General features: G+C 41.0%; 1 long non-coding RNA gene across 1 annotated transcript; it reads right to left on the bottom strand.

The window, feature by feature from the left end:
* Positions 1-6,545: 6,545 nt before the first annotated feature.
* On the bottom strand, positions 6,546-16,675 carry LOC139016814 (uncharacterized). The gene is made up of 3 exons (XR_011472729.1): positions 16,608-16,675; positions 6,958-7,068; positions 6,546-6,605 (listed from the first exon to the last, which is right to left on the bottom strand). It is a non-coding gene; the product is annotated as an uncharacterized lncRNA (long non-coding RNA).
* Between the last annotated feature and the right edge of the window lie 2,774 nt (positions 16,676-19,449).

Genomic DNA, 19,449 nt, shown 5'->3' with positions numbered 1-19,449 from the left:
GGTTAAAACTGTAGTCTTACTTCCCCACTCTGACTGACTTGGGCAGAACTGCGGGGACCCTCAGAGGCCGCCACAGGAGAAGATATATAGGTCAGAGCCTCCCCACGAGTTCAGTCCAGGCTTTGGATCCGGAATTCCCCTGGACTAGCATATCTGTGAAGTAAAGGTTCAACTTTCCTCCCTCAGAGCTGGCTGATTGTTCTCCCGTGCATTCTGCCACAATTGTTTTAGTAAGAGCTGGTCAGAATGCTTCATGGGAATGAGGCTTGACATGGCTCCAAAGCCTCTCAACTTTTTAAATAATGAGTTGCTCTATAGTTAAATGCTGGCCTAATTTCTGAAGCTGAGAAACACCAGATGAGTGTGAAAGTTAAAAGCACTTGGTTTGAACAGAGAGAGATCCATCCAGGCTGGTCAGAGTAAAGGTTAACCATAGCATCTCTCTTCTTCTTGAGGAGGGGGAAGGAAGCAGAAAAGACAGCTTCTTCCTCTTCTGGCAGAAACCTATCTGGCTGGCTGATGGATCACATCTGCAACAAGAAGCATCTTTTATATTTTTCCTCTGTAAGTAAGATCAACATTTCCTGCCTAAGAAAGTCACTGGTAATATAAGAAGGATTTTACTCCTGTTGAACCTTCCTTGGCTCTTTACTATCTATTCGCCTTTGTAAAACAAAAAATTTTATTTATTTATGTTTAATGCAAGCAAACGTTTATTCAGAAAGTCACAGCGGTACAGGAAGTGAGCTGCGGAAGAAGTGAGCCAGCTGGGCCGCATGGGTCCAGGAAACAAGTTACAGAGGCAAAAGTGAAAGGAACCTGTCAGAGAGAGACAAATACCATATGATCTCACTAATATGTGGAATCTAATGAACAAAATAAACTGGAGAGTAAAATGGAACCAGAAGCATGGATACAGGAGACAGACTGACTGTGCCCCAGGGGAGGGCATGGAGGTAACTGGTTAAAGAAGATGAAGGGATTAGCATATCACATGGACATGGAGGGCAATAGTTTAGTGAAGGCCAAGGGCGGGGAGGCAGGGGATGTGGAGGTGGGAAAAGGGTAGGGGGGAAGGGGGACACCTGCAATTATGTCAGCATTAAAATTTTTTAATTAAAAAAAAAATGAAGGGCCTTTGGAGATTAGGAAAAACAAGGCAGAGAGAATGTGCCTGGGGGAAAGGAGGCAGTGCTCCAGAAGGAGGAAGAGTATGCCTTTTTGTTGTTCTTGTTTTGTTTTGTTATGTTTTGTTTTGTTTTGTTTTGTTTTGTTTAATAAGGCCTCCCCTGAGCTTGTCAGGTTTAGGATGTGGCCCCTTTTCATCTACTGAAGGAGTGAAGGACATCTGAGGCAGTTATGTGACAATAAGTGAATTAAGGGTTTGGGTATGGCTAAGACAAGACAATGGGAAATTCCAGCATACCAACTGTAATTGTATTCCTTTCTTCTCCACTCAATCCCTAGCCAGTTTGGCTCAGTGGATAGAGTGTTGGCCTGTGGACTGAAAGTTTCCGGGTTCTATGCTGGTCAAGGGCACATGCCCAGTTGTGGGCTCGATCCCCAGTAGGGGGCGTGCAGGAAGCAGCCAATCAATGGTTCTCTCTCATCATTGATGTTTCTATCTCTCTCCCTCTCTCTTCCTCTTTGAAATCAATAAAAAAATGTATTTTTTAAAAAATAAATTATAATAAAATGAAAGCAAGTGAGAAGGAGGTTATTATTAGCAATAATGTCCTCTCCCCTACCCAAAAAATAAGTCAATCATCTAGAAAATGGTGCTTTATCATTTAAAAGACATGAGTTGTGACTTTGGTATTTGAAAACTCTTCCACTCACCAATCTGTAAGATCCTCCAATCCTACCGTATTAAGATTCAGATAAAGAAGAAAGTGTTGCCTTGTATCATTACAAACATCTTTGCCATCCCCACTCCCTCATCCCCACTTTTATGTGTCCTGAAGATGCAACAAAAACGATGGCAACAACCTCACCAGGCAAAACAGGAAAAGAACTGAAGTACGCCGAGAGCTTTAATATGTCCATAAACTACCATCCTCTCCGCATCAGAATCTGAATTGCCTTACACACAGCTCTCCAGGGCCTGCATCACCTGACAGAAGGAACTATCTTCTGTTGAATGGATAGGAGAGGGGCTCGTCTCCCCCAATTACTAGTGAAAGTGGGGTTCTCAGGGTACTGCTGGAATAAGAATTTCTGGAGACCCCAACTGGAGGATGAGATATGGTAATAAGTTTTATTTTCATGAAATTAAACCCCTGGGTTTCCAAAGTCCCATTTCCCATAGTGCAGGCATAGAAGACGTGTATGTAGCTGGGGCTTCAGTAGGGCTAAGACCAGAGCCAGGGTCCAGAGTTTCCTTTCCATATTGGAGCCAGGTCCAGTCTAGCATCAGGCGAGCTTTGTGTTTTCCCACTGCAGTCTACCAGCCCATTGTGTGTGGGGTCCACATGGCCATGGGCTATAAGGGTGAAATCAAGAGAGCCAAGAGTCACAAGAGTCAAGGCCAAGCATGTGAGAACAACAAGAGCCACAGGAGCAACAAAAGAATTCCTTTGCAGTGGTTCTCAACCTGTGGGTCGCGACCCCTTTGGGGGTAGAATGACCCTTTCACAGGGGTCGCCTAAGACCATCGGAAAACACATATATAATTACATTACGATTCATAACAGTAGCAAAATTACAGTTATGAAGCAGCAACGAAAATAATTTTATGGTTGGGGGTCACCACAACATAAGGAACTGTATTAAAGGGTCACAGCATTAGGAAGGTTGAGAACCACTGGTTTAGGGGAGTATGTATTTCCAATGTCTCCAGGGCTTGCAGTGACCACATCCATTCAGGCCAACCATCTCTGTACCCAGGTGTGATTGACAGGCACCTTCGCTAGTCACCCCAACTTTACTGGGCATGCATCTATCTTCTCTTTGTTGGATCCCTTCCCCCAGCATTTTGCAGGGAGTAGGCTAGTGTTCCCTGGGGAACGTGAAATTGCAGCTTCCTGGTGAAGCTGCCCAAATGACAAGCCTATAACATCTGACCTTCCCCTTGTTCCTTTCCTATTATTAATAACTAGCTAATTACAACAGTTTCAATGGTATTTATTAACTAGAAGTACCTGTCCAAGTGGATCCACTATTAAAATCTCAATAGCAGTAAAGTCAAGAAGTGATCCTAGAACAAGATACTTCATTTCACCAGAGAATCTCTGACTACAGATTCCCCCCAGCCCGATCCAGTTTGCTCATATCTCCAACAGAAATGGTGAGAGAGAATATAAACAACTCTGATTTGCATGGTTCCACACTAGCAAAATGACCCAAAGGTGATACCAACAACTCAATGATTCGTTCATAATTTAAGTGAGAAAAGAAGTCTGTCAACCGGAATGTGTTTGGCATGGAGAAGGGGATCCTGGCTGTGTTATCCTCAGACTGGAGTTATTTCAGTATGATCTTATTCTCTTCCTGATCCCAAAGGTAAATATTTTTAAACCTCAATTTTAATAATAATTTCATTACAGGGAGAGTGTGGGAAATAGTATAGTAATATGCTATTTTTACAAAGCAGCCAGTGTGGCTCAGTGGTTGAGCATTGACCTATGAACCAAGAGGTCACAGTTTGATTCCCACAACCCAAGCTCAATCCCCGTGGGAGGTGTGAGGAGGCACTTGATCAATGATTCTCTCTCATCATGGATGTTTTTATCTCCCTCTCTTTTCTTCTCTGAAATCAATAATAATATACTTTTAAAAAAGCAGAAGAATCAGATTCAAGGAAATTTTTATATTCCCAGATGTTTTCAAAAAGTTCTGATTCAGTTGGAAGTGAGGGGAATAGCAAGACTAGAAAACAAGGATCATCTATCTATTTTAATGGCTCCATATCCGGGCTGCTCTTTTCCCAATAAAACCCAAGAGACAGTGATCTAAGACCATTGAAATAGGTGGGAAATAAATAGAATCATAAACAATTTTTGACTAACTTTCCTTCACCAACTTCGACCAAACATTGTTTATTAGATTTCAGTACAAAATGACAAATTCAGCCTATTTATTTATCTTCTCTTCCTCTATGAACCCCAATCTACTTATATAAGAGGCTAAGTGACCAACTGTACGTACATCCAACCGTCCGACCAACCAACCGGCCAGTACATATGATGCACACTGGCAATTTAAAAATAAACATTGACTCGCACATTCGCGATACATATAAAGCTCTCACTGGCACCAATCACACACGTGTGTTTCGATATGTCATTGGCGATCGTGAATTTGGTGACACTGCTATTCTAGAGAAAGGGCAAATAGTGATATTAAGATATTTCTTCTAATTAATTTCCTTTCAATGTGCATGAATCCGTGCACCAGGCCACTAGTAAGATGATAATAAAGTATTATCTAAAATGATAAAAGCACAATAATGAAAAGAACACGAGTAAGGACAGCCCAGAAACAAGTATTTCAACACCTATCTGGAATATGGACAGTGAGAAAGAATGCCATCTGCTAGAGCTGTAGCCCAAACAAGAGAGAAGAGGGCTTCTATAGATATGGGAAGCAGCTTGCCCAGCAGAAATCTAGAGATGCTTCAGATTGGGGACTGCAGGTAGAAGAAAGAGCAGGAGAGAGAGCTGGAAAAGGGGGATTAGTTGAAGACCTGGGTAGGAAACAGACACCATCTTGTCATGCAGGATAACCTGCAGGCAGGCATTCACACCGGTGCCAGAAAGGAAAGCCCTCCTACTTCTAATATTGTCAGAAGAAAAGACAGCTGGCTCATCTCCTTTTCACTATCCTTCTCACTATTAGGTAAAATTTTGAGCAGCAGATCTCTTTGACGCGCATAGCACACCATCAGCTATATAATTCCCTCGGTCTTAAAGATAAATGGGCAATAAATGGTCACCAGGAAACTGAGTGCAGCCTGCAGTATAACAGAGAGACCAAGATAAATAGAAAATTGTCCTCTACACAAAGAGAGGCTATTCAGGAAGCAGAAGAGAGCTTTTCATGTCCTTAAGTAGAAAATATTGTATCCAAAGACCAAGAACATAATGTTTTGAAAAAAATAACTATCAGAAAATAAGAGTGTGCTTGCCCTGGCCGGTGTTACTCAGTGGTTAATCAGCCTGCACACCGAAGGGTCCGGGGTTCAATTTGAGGTCTAGGGCATGTACCTGGGTTGCAGGTTGGATTCCTGCCCCTGTTGGGGTGCATGCAGATGGCAACCAATTGATCTCTCTAAAAATCTGTAGAAAAAGTATCCTTTGGGTGAGGATTAACAAAAACAAACAAAAACAAAAAAGGAGCGAAAAGTGTGCTTTTGAAAAGAATTTAAATAATTTCCCAAATGCAAACTTTTTGAAAGCTTAAAGATAAAGCACAGGCACACTCTAAGAGGTTAAAAACAAAAACAACACTAAGAGGAAAATATGAAAGAAAAGATCATCAAAACTGAGAATCAGCCCTGACCGGTTTGGCTCAGTGGATAGAGCGTCAGCCTGTAGACTGAAAGGTCCCAGGTTCGATTCCAGTCAAGAGCATGTACCTTGGTTGTGGGCACATCCCCAGTAGGAGGTGTGCAGGAAGCAGCTGATCAATGTCTCTCTCTCATCCATGATTCTCTCTATCCCTCTCCCTTCCTCTCTGTAAAAAAATCAATAAGATATATTTAAAAAAAAAACAAAACTGAAAATCAGCATAGGAAGTCCAATTATTGGGAATTCTAGGAGAAGAGGGGGGATTGTGAAAGAATTAAAACAAGAAAATTCTCCAGAGATTAAAGGAGATAGAAGTCTCCACCCTGGAAGGGTTTACCTGCTTCCAACAGGATGAATTTAAAAGGAAGCACCCATGGGCACATTACTTGTGATCTTCCAGAACTCCAAAGATTAAAAGATATTCAAAGGTTCTACAGAGGGCTGAGAAAAGAAGATTGCATACACAGAACGTAGAATCAGAAGCATTGATTGTGGGGTTTTTGTTTGTTTTATTATCAATACCAAATAGTAGAGCAATGCCTTCGGGGTTCTGAGGGGAGCTTTTTTCAACTTAAGAATTCTCTACCCAGATGAACCATTAATCAAGTAGAAGGGAAAGACAAAGAATTTTCCTTCTAATCAATTTATCTCCATACACTCTTTCTTAGGAAGTTACATGAGTGATGACAGGTGTGAGAGTAGTGTGAGGGCAACCCTCGTCACTCACAGCAAGCCCTCACTAGAAAGTATTGAGATTTGATAAATCAAGAAATAGCACTATATGTGATTTATTTGGCCACATGAAACTAACCGCCAGAATGATTAAAAACAAGTTATGAGCATGTTAACTTCTAGAAGATGATAGCAGGTGGTAGGGAAACCCTTCTGTACCATTTTATTTTGTAACTATTCTCCTATCCTATTTTGAAGTAGTTTTTTAATATACTGCCAGAATTCCAATTAAAATTTTTGTATAATCTTCTGTTTTTTTCAATTTCTGTTTCTCTGTGTATACAAATTACTCACCTTCCACTTCCTCCCCCATCTAGGTGTTCTTTTGTGTTCTGTGCAGTCCTCCTTGAACTAAATTACCTGCACCTGAAAAGAAAAATAGATATTCAGGGATCCATTAAGGCAATATCTAATACCACAAAAGTTAGACACAAATCCTGTCTTCACAAAGCTTACATTCTAGAGGAAAGAGATAAATAAACAAAAGTAATGATGTTGGTGAATGCCCTGAAAAGTGAGCTATCAAGCAATCTAGAAATATTTGGTAGCGGCACCATAAACTGATCTAGGTGGATCAAGAAATTCCACTTGAAGTCATCTTGGTCTAAGTACAACATCTTCAAAGCTGTATCCCAGCTCTCACTGGTTTGGCTCAGTGGATAGAGCATTGGCCTGCGGACCAAAGGGTCCCAGATTCATACTGGTCATGGGCACATACCTTGGTTGCAGGCTCCTCTCCAGCCCAGGCCCTGGTCGGGGCACATGCATGAGGCAATCAATCTATCACATCGATGTTTCTCTCTGTCTTTCCCTCTCTCTTCTACGCCCCCTAAAAATCAGTGGAAAAATATCCTCAGGTGAGGATTAACAACAACAACAAAAAGCTATACCCCAACCCAAAGTTAGAAATAATCAGCATTCAATCTTATTTCCAAATTCCAAAACATAGGGGTAACATCTAACGTGCCCTCCTCACTTCCATATTCTGCCACTTTCTATTATGGAAATTCTATGCATATCGTTTAGAGGAAGTATTACTTCCTTTTCATGAACAAAAGTCTAAAATACTTAGGTTCAGTTCCTGTAAAATGCTTGCATGAGAATATATATAAGGTTATAAATACATCCCCAGTACATTATATTTAGCTAAATAGCAAATAAGGTGCCAAGTGGTTCCTTTCAAATAAGTCCAATGAGCAGGTGGTCCTGCTTTTTAATAAGCCAAATGCTCTATTTCTAATTCCTAAACTGCAATTAACTCACTTGAAAGATTGCTTAGCATTTCAAGTGGTTTACCACTATAATATCAAGTCCTTCTTGGTATCAATTTTGGTTCCATTATAATGTGTCTATCCATAATAGATCATTTTTCAATTATCACTTTTCCTGGAAACCTAAAATAGTTTTTCTGATTGCCTATGTCTTTTTTTAAGCTTTAGCATGCACTGACAACATTTTCAGAAACACAAAATAAAGTGATTAAATGAAAGATAAAAACAATTCCCCTTTTTCTGACATGATAACAGTTTTGTTTCTCTTTATCAAGTACTCTAGGCATTAATTTCAGGTACCACAGCAAGATCAGAAAATTTGCTAGATACTCTATTTGACACTGATGTATTTTCATTCACTTATCCCTTAAAACGATTTTTGCACTTTTGGTCTATATGTACTAATTTTCCACCTTCCCTAAACTGGAATTTTCCTTGCCTCTCTAGGGGGAAAACTTAGACTTTGAGCCAGATATAGCAAGGTTCCAGGCCTGGTTCTGTCATTTACAGGCTGTATAACCTTGGTCAAGTTACTGATACACTCTGAGCTTTCTTCATCTGTAATACAGATGTCATGGGACCTTATAGCAGGGTTTCTCAACCTCAGGATTACTGACATTTTATATCAGACAATTCTTTATTGTAGGAAGTTTACACGGTAGAATATTTATCAGCATCCCTGTCCTCTACTCACTAGAAACTGGTACACCCCTGGTTGAAAAAATCAGAATTCTTCCCAGACATTGTCAAACATCCTTTGTGGGGCAAAATTGTCCCCATTGAGAACCACTGTTTTACAGGCTTGTTGAGTGGATCAAATGCAAGGATATGTGGGTAATCTAGCACATTGGGACACAATATGTACAATACAGTTGTTTGATCATTGGTAGACCTGGTTTCTCAATAATAATTATAACCACCATGTACTGTATAAAAACAAAGAATGAGAAATCAAAGCATGAAAGACTCTATTCTCAAAGAAAGGGTTGGTCATCATTCAGAAAGGAAATAATTTAGTGTCCACTTGAGTAGAATTAGTAACTTTGGTTATACCTGCTTTGGGGGCAAGGAGGGGGAAGAACTTGAATAAGTTAAAATATGCATGACTTCAGCAGATAGCAACTTCTACACCAGCTGACATTTTTTTTCTTTTTCTCTGAAGATGCAGTTATTGGAATTATGTTTCCCAACCTCCCTTGTGGCTACATATTACCATGCAACTAACCAATGGACTGGGAAAAGAAGTGCAACTTTCAGAAAGTGTTCTCAAGAAAAAGCCTTTTCCTTATCTTTGTTGTTTGGCTAGAGCACAGACCAGGTGGCTAGAACAGACATATTTTTAGGAATGGAAGTCCTACAGAGTGGAGCAATCAAGTGAGCTCAGTTCCAGAGACCAGTCCTACTCTGGTCCCAGACATCTACTGGGAATTATTCACAAGAGAAAAACAATGTGCCTCTTGTTTAGACCATTGGTATTTGGAAGGTCATCCTTTTAAAACAAAACCTAATCATAAGTAGGGCACATATGTTATCTAATTCTCATAACAACACTAGTTGGTGGCTACTATTATTATCCCTAGTTTAGAAGTGAGAAATGAAGCTAGGAAAACCAAGGAGAGTGGTTTGCTCTGGACACTCAAACAGGAAGCCATGGAGCTAGGATTTAGTCCAAGCAATCTGATGGCCGAAGCCACACTACTTCTCAGTCTCTGCCCATTCCAAAGCCATCACACACAGATGAGAATCCATCTGTTTTTTTAAATTAAACTGTAATATATTTAGAGAAAGGAGCACAGTTTTATTTTTAAGTGAACATATTCAAAGTGTTATCTTGTTTCTAACCTGTATTTTTCCTCATGTCTTATGTGCTCATTTCCCCTTATTCTTAGATAAAGACCTCCTAGGCACCATCCTTCCCATGTTTCTTTTATGACCCAGAAACTCATTATTAAAGATCTCTGGAGACTTCTCTTTTATAGGCTAAGTACCCACGAGTCCTTAAGCCATTCTTTATTGGCTCCCAACCCCTTGGATTATTCCCACTGTAAATCTTTGAACATTCTTTAATTCCTCACAGTCTTTTACCAAAGTGCTATTTCTGTTTGCAAATTTAGCAGCATATATGGCTTGAGAATGAATTTTTCACAGCAATTCCTTTGTACCCGGCCAGGATTCGCGCATCAGCCCACCCATCGCATTGAGTAGATTTAAATACTTGGTGAGTTAAGAGGTTCTTTCTGTTTGTCAAAGACAAAGAGAGCTTTGTGTTATTGCCTAAAGCCACATGAATAACTTGAAAACAAAGGGTTTGCCGATTACAATCTGTTCTTTATGTTTTCAGAATTTGTATTTGGCTGACCATAATCCACTAAAATTCATCGGTGGACAAAGAGGGCATGAGAAAGAGTGGTACAGTTATTTCCTCCTGGGACAGACCCAATGTACCAGCAGACAGGGAGGGGGCACCCCACCTGGAGGAGTAGATTCAGAGCACAACTATCACAGTGGCTCAGGTCTAAGGAGTGAGCTCAGGGAATACAGCTTATCACATACACCTAGCAAAACCTGGGTGTGAAAAATGCTTAATTCAAAAGAGAGGTCTATGCTACTGTGAGCTTCTAAACTTTAGAAGTTTAGAAGTTAATTCATTTCTTTATGGGTAAAAATATATTTTAGAAAATGGAAATAACTCTTGGTAGGAAGGAGTACTCTTAGCAGTAAGATTATTATCAGTAGAATTTTGGAAGGTACCCTAAAGATGTTTCAGAAATAAGGAACATTAGAGGGACGTTGAAATTTATCAACATTGTAACTTAATTACAGGAAAGACATAACTGTATTGGGAAAGAAACAAAAGAGTATTATTACATGGAAATAGATAAATGAGGCAAAAGATCTGCAAGTTCTGGAGACTCATCAGAAATGAGGTTTTGTTTACATGTTGAATATAGTGGTGGAAACATGAAACATAAACTGAAAAGTCTTCCACATCACACAAAAAATGAATTTCCTTAATTTTCTTAATAAATAAAAACTGTTGCCAATAACTAAAAAAACCCAACAACATAGAAAGGAATATTAGCAGATGGTTCACAGAAGAGTAAAGATAAATCATTCCTCTATGTTTTACATCTTGCCCCAGTGCACTCATAATATGATCAGTGAGAATTAACCTGCAATGAGATACTATTTTTCACCTATCAAATTGATATATATCAAAAGTTATAATAAAATCTTCATTGGCAAGATTGTGTGGAAATAGACCCTTTTTCATAATTGCTGGTGGGAGTGCAAATTGACATGATTTCTTAGAACAATTTGGCAATATACCGGGTGGGGTAAAAGTAGGTTTACAGTTGCTTGTATGGAAAATAATTCAGTAATTAATAAAAAATAATACAAGTATAAACTGTGTTTCACATACAACTGGAAACCTACTTTTGTCCCACCCTGTGTGTTAAAATTACAAATGTACAAATCCTTTCTTCTAACGGTTTCACTTCTTGGAATTTATCCTCCACACATATACTCTCACATAAGTAAAATGACTTATATTCAAAGCTTTTAGATTGCAGCTTTTTTTTTTTTACCATGACAAACATTTTCAAACCAACAGTAGGTGCCTAGTTAGATAAATGATTCACTCAAACAATGCAATACTATATTAGTTGTTTAAAATAAAAATTGAAGATGAGTTCTTTATGTAAAGAACTGGAATGGTTTCTACACAAAGTTAATAAGTAAAAAAAGTAAGGTGCAAAAAAAAAAAAAAGGGGGCAAAGTAAAGTGTACATTGTATTAGCACGGGCATAAAAATGGTAGAGGGGCTTCTACTCATTTGTACATATACGCATAGAATATCCCTGGATGGACAGTCAAGGAACTAATAATATGCTATGCCCCTGAAGAAAAATGGTTGGATGGAGGATGAATGTCAGAAGAAAACTTTTTTTGCACAGGTTCTTTTGTACCTTAGAAATGTTAAAGATATAAAAGTATTGGATCTTTTTCAATTAAATAAAAGCTAAATTCAAAAACTTAGGCTTGAGCCCAGCTTCCCCAAGAGTTATTTTAACATTTGAAGTACCCTGTCCGTAATAGTATATCATTCAAAATAATACATTTACATTTTATTTAATAACTAGATTTTTTTGAAGGTTCCCTTTATTATTGCCCACTCAGTACAGCCGATGGTGTGGCACCCAAACATACAATCACAGCACCAAGATTCTACTATAAGGCCCCCTCCCACCAGCCATGACTTCCTAGTCCCATCAAAGGGAAGTATTTATTCTGCAAAAGTTCCAGCAAGGTTTTGGAGGGCTGGTTAGCAGCAATAACCAAAGCCTTAAAATGTGCATACCTCCATCCTCTCACTGAACTTTAAGGAATGTACTCTAGGTGAATAAATATGGCTACATAGAAAAAGAGGACTAAAGAAATGCTTATCACGTAGAAGTTCATGACAGCAAAAGTTTTGGGGTGTTTTTTTTTTTCTTTTTAACCATCTGACTAGCCAAAATTTGGGGATTCACTAAACAAATGGAATATCTATACAAAGGAATCCTTTGCCATCAGTACCAATGATGCAGCAGACTATCAAATGGAGATTCACCCTAATCAGCAGTAAGTGATAAGGGCACATTACAGATTACTAAATTGATGCATGATATGATTTTGTTTTGGTGATTCCAAAATATCAACATAGATTATCTATGAGTCATGGTATCATGGGTGGTATGTACGTGTTTTACTTTTTACTTTTTTTCCAATTTCTTCTGTAGGCAACTATCTAATCTAATAAAAGACAAAAAGGGTAATTGACCGTACCTTTGCTACGCTTCCCATTGGCTAATCAGGGCGATATGCAAATTAACTGCCAAGAAAGATGGCGATTAACCACCAACAAAGATGGCGGTTAATTTGCAAACATAGGCGCCAAGCGACAGAGCAGGAGTGGAGCGAGCCATCGCGTTGATGGCGGGGAGCTGGGGGTCCCCTGCCCAGGCCTAATGCCTCGGCCAGAGGCGTTAGGCCTGGGCAGGGGCGGTGCCAGCGATCATGGGTAGCAGGGGCAGAGCCGGCCATGGTGGGAGCTGGAGGTCCTCTGCCCAGGGCTAATGACTCGGCCAGAGGCGTTAGGCCTGGGCAGGGGCCAAGTTGGCAATTGGTGTGAACTACAGAGGAAACACCTTTTCTGACTGGCTATTGGTTAAGCTCCTTGTATGCCACCAGTAATATTCTTAGTAACTTGGGTAATAAGTGTCCAAATAGGTGATCTAGGGTTTTTCACCACACTCCTGGAGAAAAAAAGGAAGGTACACTGCTGGAGGGCTAAGAAATGTCATATCCTGTCCTAGCTGGTTTTGCTCAGTGGATAATGCCTCGGCCTGCCCACTGCTGGGTCTGGGTTCAATTCTGACTAAGGGCATGTACCTAGGTTGCAGGTTCCTCCCTGGGTTCGGCCCAGGTCAGGGCTCATGCAGGAGGCAACCAATCAAAATGTTCCTCTCACTTTGATGTTTCTCTCTGTCTTTCCCTTTCTCTTCCACATTCTCTAAAAATCAATGGAAACATATCCTCAGGTGAGGATAAAAAAAGAAAGAAAGAAAGAAATGTCATATCCTATGAAAGACACATCTTGAAAATGCCTAAAGAAAGTTGTCATTTTTTCATGGTAAAGGGACTGGAGTCCATGTTGATGAAAAGACCTTGGTGGCTACAGTGACTGGCAGTGGCTGCAACAGCGGGGTGATGGGGCTGGTGCCTTCCCCTGATCAGCCTGGTCACCTCCCACAAAGGGAGGCCAGACTGTGGCTTAGGCCCACTCCCCACGGGGAGTAGGGAGTAGGACATCCCCTGAGGGCTCCCAGTATGTGATAGGGGCAAGCTGGGCTTAGGGACCACCCCCCATTCCAGTGCACAAATTTTTGTGCACCAGGCCTCTAGTATATTTTATAATAAACTATACCTTAACTTCAGGAGAACATAGACTTTGTTATATTCATCTTTGTATGTCCATCCAGGGCTAACATAAAATATTAAAACTAAGGGTCCTTATGACTTTGATTAAATTTACTTTTAAATGGTAGCTCTACAAATCATCTCTCCTGTCCCTCTCTCTCTCCCTCTCTCTCTCTCTCTCTCTCTCTCTCTCTCTCTCTCTATATATATATATATATATCCTTTCATCAGATAATCAGCAACCCTTGAGGCAGCAGAAGACAGGAGTCCAGACCTGATTAATGGTCACACAGAGCCTGGGCCTCTGGGAGGCTAAAGATAACATCTTAACCTAAGTTATGTTTCAGCTCCTAGGCCCTAAGGTGGAATGACCACATACCTACTTTCCCATGAGACCAGACAGAGGGACACCAGAACAGAACTCAGGGCTGTTCTCAAGACCTGAAGAAATTATTCATTATCCTTACCGTACCTTCAAACAATCAGCTCCAAAGGCAACCCTGAGCCCCTAACCCACAGTGACTTGTGATTTTGCCATATGTCATCTGTAACCTACACACCAGTGTGGAGTTCAGGCTTTTGAGCACTAGCGTCACATTCTTCTGGATGAAACCATTCATATTAAAGCAGCCAATGTTTCTCCACTGCAGCTCTCAGTGTCTAGTGTTTGGCTCTGCCAGTGCCAGGTGCATGAACTCTTGCAGTTCGGTAACAATATTGCACCTAAGTGTTCAATAATTGTTGAATGAAGAAAATGTATTATATTTAAATATGTGTTTATATTTAGTGATTATCAATTAAAAGTTGCATCTGATATAAATATTAAAAATATATATTATGTAAAGCAAGAGTTGTGTCAGTCATAATACATAAGACAACAATATGCCACCAACATTACCAGTCTCAGAAGAACCATGATCACACAGGCCAGGCCAAATAACTGCAGCTAAACGAAGAAATCTACCAGGAGGTCACGAGGTGGCTAGAGGCAGAGTGAACAGCTTAGGCAAAGAAGGCAAGGAATACACTGAGTCCTCAGCACTGCATCCTCACCTGAGCTTCTTAGAAAACCAGGCTCTGGGTCCATGGGACTGACTCAGCCTTTTTCTTTTTTTTTTTTTTTTAATCTTTATTGTTGAAAGTATTACATATGTCCCCTTTCTTCCCCATCGACCCCCTCCAGCCCATCCCTGCCCCCTGCCCCAGGCCCTCACCACCCCACTGTCTGCGTCCATGGGTTATGCTTATATGCATACAAGGTCTTTGATTGATTACCTCCCACCCACCCTCCCCCATCTTCCCTCTGAGATTCCCCACTCTGTTCCATGCTTCCATGTCTCTGTGTCCACTCCGTGCATCAGTTTATTTTGTTACTTAGATTCCATGTATGTGACTCGGCCTTTTTCACCTGTCCTCTTGAGTTTAAGTGAAAATAACCCCTCTCTTCTGAGCCCTGATCAGTGAGCTAATCGCACAGCTCAAGTGGGAGCTTTGGGCCTTTCAGTGGGCAAGAGACAGTTTTCAGAGAATGGCAGTGGTCCGGAAGAGAGAGCTTTCAAATTCTAAACGAGAAACGCCACTAGCAGAATGTGTGAGTTTTGGCAAGTCGTGTTTTCTGGCTTTACCTGGTCAGTGTGAATTATAAAAATAGCCCAGTCATCACAAGATTGAAGACAAAGTGAGATAATAACCAAAAAAAACAAAAAAAAAACACAAAAATTAAGAAGTGCAATAAACTATAAAATGTGTAAACCTTAAAATAAATGTATTACCGTTTCTCCTGGTGATTAAGTAAACATTTTACAATAAAGCCAGCCTTCAGAGGAGATAGAAATTAAGTAATTTCACAACACTCTGTGACATAGAGGAAAAACCTCTTGTCTGGTTCAAAGAGCTTAACCTGAAGCTGACAACAGGACTCCCGCCTCCTTACCTAGCTCTTACCTATTTGCCCATCTCTGATTAGAAGACAAGAAACTTGAGTAAAGGTGAACAGCCAGCCAACAAGTGCTCTATGCTTTTCTGCATATCAAAGAAGTCCTTCCCTCGGTTGGTATTTGTGAGGGAGAGACCTGGCAGTCCAGGCAGGCTGCAACATGTGGGATCCCTGCAAAGCTCCATGGTCTACTGTGCTGTATCCATCTCTTTCTGTCTAGAACTTGCCATCTTGCTGGCAATGATCAAAAATTAATGCAGGACCCTAAACTGTGATCTCAAGGAAAAGATCCATGTGGTGCTGTTTAGCATCCTCAGTTCACAGCAGAACACCTAGGATGCAGTAAGTGCTCAATAAGTGTAAGAAGCAGGACAAGGCTCGAGAACGCGGGAGACGTGATTTCCATTTCATGACTGGTATTCTTTGACGTGTCTGTTCAGCTGCATTTATCTGCCTCCCATCACAATCACTGCCAGATGAACCTTTGAAAACTTAGATAATTTCTTCCCAAAGTCTCTATTTTAGCAAACAATCATGTTTAGTGGCATATCCTTTTCTATGTTGAAAATGTGCAAATATAATATGTACTTAGGTTTTGAAGATTCACTGACACAAGTGAACATTGTTAAATAAATGAACACGTGTGAATCTATTTAAGTCATCGTACTGAACCAAGCCAAGATTTTCAGGTTAAGGTAACCATGAATATGGTGTTAACAACTGGAACAGGTGTGGTTTTGCCTAACTTCAATATCTGGAAACATGTTCCAACAGTCCCCAGGAATATCTTTGCATTCCATATTTATTCTCCTATTACCTAACCCTAATTTTCTTCTATTCTCACACCAGACAGCAATCCTTTCCACATAGCTGCATTTGTACAAATGAATAGCCATTTACTAATCTATAAAGAAATCCAGTAGGAAAAATGGGGTAAAGATAAATAAATGTACAGGAAAAAAGGAAATATGAAATGACTGTATAGATTGATGATTAAAATAAAATGCATAATAAGAGAAGGGAGGGAGTGACTGGGAAGGGTTTAGAAATTGATACTAAAACTATAAATAGAATTGATCTCTCTTCTTATTAAACCTGCAACTACAACTCATTCAAATTAGCTTAAATATGAGGATGTAGGAGGTAACACAGTGTAGCACAAATGAGCTTTGGCATCAAGTGGAAATAATTCCATACCTTGGCTTCTGACGTATCAGCTGAGAGCTTGAACAGGCAACTTTTGTGAGCCTAAATTTCAATATCTGTTCAAAAAAATAAGGAAACAGTTATGTCAATTACTAATATATGCGAAGTGCACAGCTAATAAGTAGGTGCTCAATAAGTAATGTCCATTCACTGAAATCATCCCTCTTCACAAAGTCTCTAAGTCACCAGTAAACATTTAACCATTGCATTGGACTATCATTATTCAAAATAAGTTAGTTCCTTAGAAAACATAATGGAATCAACTGGGGAGGGGAAAACATTTGTTTCCCTGGAGCACTCCAGGTGAGGCAGTGGCAGGCAAAGATTACAGGAAGGGAGGTTTCTGATATGAATATTGCTTCAAGTGTAATTTCATTTTTTAAGCAAACTTTTCCAAAACAACTTGTTACTTTAAGTTTTATGAATTAAAAAAAAAATTATTTAGGAGCCCTACCCAGGGAAATCTCAGAAATAATGCCTAGCTGGTGTGGCTCAGTGGTTGTGCCTCGACCGATGAACCAGAGGTCACAGTTCAATTCCAGGTCAGGGTACATTGGTATTGTACCCTGACCTGGAACAATAGGAGGTCAGTAGGAGATCCCCAGTAGGAGGAGGCAGCTGATCTGTGATCCTCTTTCATCATTGATGTTTCTGTCTCTCTCTCTCCCTCTCCCTTCCTCTTTGAAATCAATATATATATACAAAATAAAGAGGTAATATGCAAATTGACCATCACGCTGTCACAAGACGGTGGCACCCACAGCAGGGGTGGAGCCGGCTGTTCCGTGCACCTGCCGCCAGAGTCCCCTCAGCCCTGCCGGGGGCCTCGGACCCTCCAGCACTCCTCACTGACAGACAGCTCACCCAGGCTCCTCCAACAAGCTTCCCATCCCTCTCTTCCTCCCTCCCCCAAAGCTGAAGCCTGACTGTGGTGCCCAACAAATTGGAAGTTATATCTCATGTCATTGAGAGTAACCTCCATTCCTCAGCTGAGGCCAGCCACTCTGCATGCCTGCCACCGGAGTCCCCTCAGCCCCGCCAGGGACCTCGGGTCTTCCTGCATCCCCCACTGACTGAGGCACAGCCAAGCTTCAGATGGCGGCTGCCCAGCTGCCCAGGGCCGGCCCAAGGCTCAGGTGTGATGGGGATGTCGCCTTCCCCTGATCGCCAGGTCGCCTCCCACCCCTGAGGGCTCCCAGACTGTGAGAGGGGGCAGGCCGGGCTGAGGGACAACCCTCCCCCGCCCCCACTCCAGTGCCTGAATTTTTATGCACTGGGCCTTTAGTATATATGTAAAACAATAAATATATTTATACATATAAAGCTTCAACTGAGGCAATATTTCCTGGTGAAAAATAAGAGGTCCAAGAAACTCCATGAACTGAAGAAAGGGCCTGAAATTAAAATTAATAACATAAAATTATATGAAGAGCCACCAGGCAGAGGTGCCAAAAGAAACTTTCCTGATACCTATGTGACTCCCCAGAAATCAGATTTTGAGAAAGAGGAACTAAAGGAGTATAGTTAAAAGAGTTTTGTAAAGACAGACAATAGGGCAGATTTCCAGGATGATCCCCTAACAGGGCATATTCAAACAAGTTTACACACTCCATTTGATGATCTTTCTACATTTGCCCACAAGTACTAAGAGTCACCTTCTGCCTGTCCATTTGCTCTTCCTGTTGTTTAAGCAATATATAGAAAGAATTGCTAAATTTGGAACTTTAGTATACAACAAAAGAAATTAATTAAGAAAGAAAAGAAGAGTTATATAAAGTAAATTATAGATATATGCATCCAAATATTTTTCACCTTTGTACTGTCAGTCAACCTCCCTACCTTCACCTGCCCTCCACACCTACTGGGGATGAGAATCACTTTAGCTAAACTCAATGTCAGTCCTGCTTCCTCATTATCTTTACCTGTCCTTACTCAAATGATTCCCCTCTTGGATTCCAAACTGGTCCTTACCATTAGATTATGGGAACCCAAGACCAAATACTCCCACAACTTACTGTCTGCATGGTCATGACTTTATTTTTTGGTTGCCTTGGTTAACGTGACTTTACTATTCCACTGTCTTCATCAGCACAACTTTACTATTCCAGAAAGCTCTGCCCCAGGACATAGAGGCTTACCATTTATTCTGAATACTTTTCAAAACCCTAACCTCCAAACCCTGACCGGGCTGTGTCCACCAATCCTAAACTATCTATATATATAAAAGCCTAAGCAGCCGCTACGACTGGACGACCAGACAACCAGAGGACAAGCCAGTAGCTATGATGCACACTGGCCACCAGGAGGCAGATGCTCAATGCAGGAGCTGCCCCCTGGTTGTCAGTGCACTCTCAACCTCCCGCAGTCCCTCCCCACAACCTGGCCAGCCCTGATCAGGACTGGGCAAGACGGCCCCAATCAGCCCCAATCACTGGCCAGGCCAAGGGACCCCACCCATGCACCAATTTGTGCACTGGGCTGCCAGAGACCAATTCCAGCCTGACAGCAGGGCTGCATCTGGGAATGGCTGAAGGCATTTCCCCAAACCTGAATAGGATACATTAAATTGATTTCTTGGCTGCCAGACAGCTAACGGGCATCTTAATCTGCATGTTATTGCCTCCTACTAGCCAAACACCTGAACAGCCATAGGCTAATTCCCCCATTCTGACAATGGACTCTGTATGAAACCCTGACCCTTTGAAGTATATATCTCTGCCTCGCCTCAGGACAAGTTGTGTTAATAAAAAGCATGGGGTCTTGAGATGAGAAGACCTGAGACCTTAGACCTAAGACCTTAGACCTTAGAACTTAGCTCCTTTAGCTAAGCTCC

The sequence above is a fragment of the Myotis yumanensis genome, unplaced genomic scaffold, assembly GCF_028538775.1.
Source record: "Myotis yumanensis isolate MYYU_CA2020_CCGP unplaced genomic scaffold, mMyoYum1.0.hap1 SCAF_9, whole genome shotgun sequence".
Classification (NCBI taxonomy): domain Eukaryota; kingdom Metazoa; phylum Chordata; class Mammalia; order Chiroptera; family Vespertilionidae; genus Myotis; species Myotis yumanensis.
The sequence above is the reverse complement of the archived record's forward strand: the minus strand, read 5'-3'. Positions and strand labels throughout refer to the sequence as shown.